Genomic DNA, 6,179 nt, shown 5'->3' with positions numbered 1-6,179 from the left:
TATATAATTAGATTGATGATAGATAGATAGATAGATAGATAGATAGATAGATAGATAGTAGAATGATAGATAGATAGATAGATAGATAGTAGAATGATAGATAGATAGATAGATAGATAGAAATGATAGCTAGATAGATAGATAGTAGAATGATAGATGGATAGATAGATAGATAGGAGATAGATTTTAGTTGGTAGATAGATAGATAATTAGATAGATAGATAGCTAGATATGAGATAGATAGACAGATAGATAAATAGATAGATAGATATGAGATAGATAGATAGATAGATAGATAGATAGATATGAGATAGATAGATAGATATGAGATAGATAGATAGATAGATATGAGATAGATAGATAAATAGATAGATATGAGATAGATAGATAGATATAGATATAGATATGAGATAGATAGATATGAGAGAGATAGATAGATAGATATGAGATAGATAGATAGATAGATATGAGAGAGATAGATAGATAGATATGAGATAGATAGATAGATATGAGATAGATATGAGATAGATAAATAGATAGATAGATAGATAGATAGATAGATAGGAGATATCCAGATAGATGTTAGATAGATAGATAGATAGATAGATATGAGATAGATAGATTATATATATATATATATATATATATATATATATATATATATAGATATGAGATAGATAGATAGATAGTAGAATGATAGATATGAGATAGATAGATAGATAGATAGATAGATAATATGAGATAGATAGATAGATAGATAGATAGGAGATATACAGATAGATAGATAGATAGATATGAGATAGATAGATAGATATGAGATAGATAGATAGATAGATAGATATAGATATAGATATGAGATAGATAGATATGAGAGAGATAGATAGATAGATATGAGATAGATAGATAGATATGAGAGAGATAGATAGATAGATATGAGATAGATAGATAGATATGAGATAGATATGAGATAGATAAATAGATAGATAGATAGATAGATAGGAGATATCCAGATAGATGTTAGATAGATAGATATGAGATAGATAGATTATATATATATATATATATATATATATATATATATATATATATAGATATGAGATAGATAGATAGATAGATAGTAGAATGATAGATATGAGATAGATAGATAGATAGATAGATAGATAATATGAGATAGATAGATAGATAGATAGGAGATATACAGATAGATAGATAGATAGATATGAGAGAGAGATAGATAGATAGACCGTAGATAGATAGATAGATAGATAGATAGATATAGATATGAGATAGATAGATAGATATGAGAGAGATAGATAGATATGAGATAGATAGATAGGAGATATACAGATAGATTTTAGATAGATAGATAGGAGATAGATAGATAATAGATATTAGATAGATAGATAGATAGATATTATATAGATGACAGATAGATAGATAGATAGATAGATAGATAGATATTATATTGATAATAGAAGATAAATAGATATTACATAAATGATAGATATAGATAGATATGAGATAGATATTACATAGATGATAGATATAGATAGATATGAGATAGATATTACATAGATGATAGATATAGATAGATATGAGATAATCTGCTCAATAACCGTCTTCTAAGGGCACCTTCACATGTTTCTGGCCATCCCTTTCAGTTTCAGTCCAGTGTAGAACAGAAATACGGAAGGGAAACTGATGGCAGATCTGATGGCATGGTTTTCTAAGGTATTGGTTACAGATGTACATGTGACCTAAAACTACAATGTATAAGAATGGATACATTGGTAAATGCAGCCCTATTTCTCTGGCATTTATCCCATTATAGAGAATGTGAATCCAGTGGTGGCTGGCTGTGCCAGATGCGGCGACTCCGGTAGTCCGTTCCTCTGCTGGAACCAAGTGCCGAACTTACAACACATAGATCCCAACTAGAAGAACATCTATAAGGAAGGTTGTTGCCATTTTGTCATTTCTGGGTGCTTGTACATCAGGTGTTTCCAGGCGTTTTTTTTGTGGCGCTGATATATGTGCCTGGTCTGGTGCCTATAGTGTTTTTCTGCTTGGCGCTATTTTACATAACACATAACAGTATGATACGCTGGATGAGTATGAACGATCCCTATGGGAATACCTCTGGTATTGTCTGCCCATGCTGGAGGGAAACTGCGGCAGATCACCGGATGTATAAGAAGCAAGCCTTAGGGTAGATAACGGCACGTATGGTATAAGCCCAAGAATGAGATAAAAATGATAAGGTCCCGTTTACTTATATCCGGTGATCCGGTTCAGTTTGCCTCCCGCGTGGAGCAGAAAACGCTGCAGCGGTGATGTACCCGTATACCCCTTGTGACAGAAGCAACCAATCACGGGCTTTAGGGTAACTGCACGTGATCAGGATTGCATGCGGAATCCGCACTGTAGGTCATGTACATTGTATTCTATGAGAATTTGAAATTCTCATGCATATGATGCAGATTTTTTTCGTGCAGATTGTGACCTAGGGTGCGGATTTTAAAATCCGAAGAATGTAAATTTATTTTATTTTTCCTAACCTGATTTTCTCCATTCACTTCAATGTGGAGAGTAAAATTTGCACGCGCATCCACCCGCACCAGGTCCGCCTGTAAATCCGCACCAATTGACCATTTCCCTGTGAACACCTGCAGATTTCAGTGCGGATTCTCCACAAGTAAATCCTGAACGTGTACATGTACCCTTAGAGGTCACATGCCGTATACTGCTGAGGCCTTTGAAAGCAGTGGGATGCAGAATACAAATGGATTTCATATGGATATAAGCGCGAAATACATGTCAAAATCTGTGTGAAATCTCTGCCATGTGAACATGCTCTTACATGGCAAAGGTGGGAGAGATTGCTGGTGTAATTCGATATGCTGTTGTCTTGGTGTCAAGCTTCAGAATGTCATTTTTGTCATGTTCATCCTTGATCCAGGCTGTCAGACATCTGCAGCTATGTGGGAGGGTGGAGAGCAGACATCGGGCTTCTTTGTTGAGCAATCCCAACAAGTGCTTCATGGGTGATAGGGATCATTATTCATACATATACTTTCATGCACAAATACAGTAGAAACATGAATGTGGTGGCCTGAGGGTTCTGTGGACCATAGGACACCACCAGTGAAACAGTTCAGCTTGTTCCTGCCTTAACGATTCTCTGGTGTTAGTTTTAATAGCTTGAAATGTGTACAGTATGTATTCACCAGGTGAATGCGGACGGGCCTGTGGCGGTACAGTATGTATTCACCAGGTGAATGCGGATGGGCCTGTGGCGGTACAGTATGTATTCACCAGGTGAATGCGGACGGGCCTGTGGCGGTACAGTATGTATTCACCAGGTGAATGCGGACGGGCCTGTGGCGGTACAGTATGTATTCACCAGGTGAATGCGGACGGGCCTGTGGCGGTACAGTATGTATTCACCAGGTGAATGCGGATGGGCCTGTGGCGGTACAGTATGTATTCACCAGGTGAATGCGGACGGGCCTGTGGCGGTACAGTATGTATTCACCAGGTGAATGCGGACGGGCCTGTGGCGGTACAGTATGTATTCACCAGGTGAATGCGGACGGGCCTGTGGCGGTACAGTATGTATTCACCAGGTGAATGCGGATGGGCCTGTGGCGGTACAGTATGTATTCACCAGGTGAATGCGGACGGGCCTGTGGCGGTACAGTATGTATTCACCAGGTGAATGCGGACGGGCCTGTGGTGGTACAGTATGTATTCACCAGGTGAATGCGGACGGGCCTGTGGCGGTACAGTATGTATTCACCAGGTGAATGCGGACGGGCCTGTGGCGGTACAGTATGTATTCACCAGGTAAATGCGGACGGGCCTGTGGCGGTACAGTATGTATTCACCAGGTGAATGCGGACGGGCCTGTGGCGGTACAGTATGTATTCACCAGGTAAATGCGGACGGGCCTGTGGCGGTACAGTATGTATTCACCAGGTGAATGCGGACGGGCCTGTGGCGGTACAGTATGTATTCACCAGGTGAATGCGGACGGGCCTGTGGCGGTACAGTATGTATTCACCAGGTGAATGCGGACGGGCCTGTGGCGGTACAGTATGTATTCACCAGGTGAATGCGGACGGGCCTGTGGCGGTACAGTATGTATTCACCAGGTGAATGCGGACGGGCCTGTGGCGGTACAGTATGTATTCACCAGGTGAATGCGGACGGGGCTGTGGCGGTACAGTATGTATTCACCAGGTGAATGCGGACGGGCCTGTGGCGGTACAGTATGTATTCACCAGGTGAATGCGGACGGGCCTGTGGCGGTACAGTATGTATTCACCAGGTGAATGCGGACGGGCCTGTGGCGGTACAGTATGTATTCACCAGGTGAATGCGGACGGGCCTGTGGCGGTACAGTATGTATTCACCAGGTGAATGCGGACGGGCCTGTGGCGGTACAGTATGTATTCACCAGGTGAATGCGGACGGGCCTGTGGCGGTACAGTATGTATTCACCAGGTGAATGCGGACGGGCCTGTGGCGGTACAGTATGTATTCACCAGGTAAATGCGAACGGGCCTGTGGCGGTACAGTATGTATTCACCAGGTGAATGCGGACGGGCCTGTGGCGGTACAGTATGTATTCACTAGGTGAATGCGGACGGGCCTGTGGCGGTACAGTATGTATTCACCAGGTGAATGCGGACGGGCCTGTGGCGGTACAGTATGTATTCACCAGGTGAATGCGGACGGGCCTGTGGCTGTACAGTATGTATTCACCAGGTGAATGCGGACGGGCCTGTGGCGGTACAGTATGTATTCACCAGGTGAATGCGGACGGGCCTGTGGCGGTACAGTATGTATTCACCAGGTGAATGCGGACGGGCCTGTGGCGGTACAGTATGTATTCACCAGGTGAATGCGGACGGGCCTGTGGCGGTACAGTATGTATTCACCAGGTGAATGCGGACGGGCCTGTGGCGGTACAGTATGGGCCCATAGTCGACCATAGGCACTTTATGATGGATTTACACATGTTCCCATAGTAAGGGCTTAGATCCTGGCTGTGTTATGGCATCTGGCATTAGTTTCCCTCCAGTGTGATAAAGAAGACTGGGACAGAGAACTCATCCCATGCTTTTCCATGGGACGTGGCATCTGGCGCATCAGGTTTTATATACCAAACACTAAAAGGTAAGGCTACTTTTGCACTGGCGTTTACATTTTACGGTATTCAGATCAGTCATAGGATCTCAATAGCGGAGAAAACGCTTCTGTTTTGTCCCCATTCATTGTCAATGGGGACAAAATGTAACTGAACAGAACTGAAGGCTCCAAAATACATCCCGTTCCGTTCTCATACCGGAGAGCAAACCCCAGCTTTCCGTCATGGGATGCGGAGCAAAACCGCATGACCCACAATGCAAGTCAATGCGGATGGGTCAGTTTTCTCGGACAAAATAAAAAACTGATCCATCCCCCATTGACTTTTAGTGGTGTTCATGACGGATCCGTCTTGGCTATTATAAAGATAATACAACCGGGTCCGCTCATAACGGATGCAGACGGTTATATTATCAGTAACGGAAGCGTTTCTGCTGAGCCCTGCCGGATCCAGTAACAACGCTAGTGTGAAAGTAGCCTTACGTTTAGTGTTTTCCTGTCCGGTGCCTTCAGGGTATGGTCGGATGCCAAAGGGGTGCACAAACTGCACAAAGGTGTTACCAGTTGTGCCCAACTCTTAAAACAACTGATCTATCTATCTATCTATCTATCTATCTATCTATCTATCTATCTATCTATCTATCTATCTCATATCTATCTATCTATCTATCTATCTACTATCTATCTATCTATCTATCTATCTATCTCATATCTATCTATCTATCTATCTAATTATCTCTTTGCCTGTGTCTTTCAAATATCTCTGTCTTCCTCTGCTCCCTGTATCTATCAAATATCTATCTATGATTCTGTCTATCTATCTCTCTAGTATCTATATCTATCTATCTCATATATCTATCTGTCTGTCTGCCTATCTCCTATCTATCTATCTATCTCATATCTATCTATCTCATATCTATCTATCTATCTATCTATCTATCTATCTCATATCTATCTATCTATCTCATATCTATCTATCTATCTATCTATCTATCTATCTATCTATCTGTATATCTATCTATCTATCT

The sequence above is a fragment of the Bufo bufo genome, chromosome 1 (genome assembly GCF_905171765.1).
Source record: "Bufo bufo chromosome 1, aBufBuf1.1, whole genome shotgun sequence".
Classification (NCBI taxonomy): Eukaryota; Metazoa; Chordata; class Amphibia; order Anura; family Bufonidae; genus Bufo; species Bufo bufo.
This window is presented reverse-complemented; position numbering follows the sequence as displayed.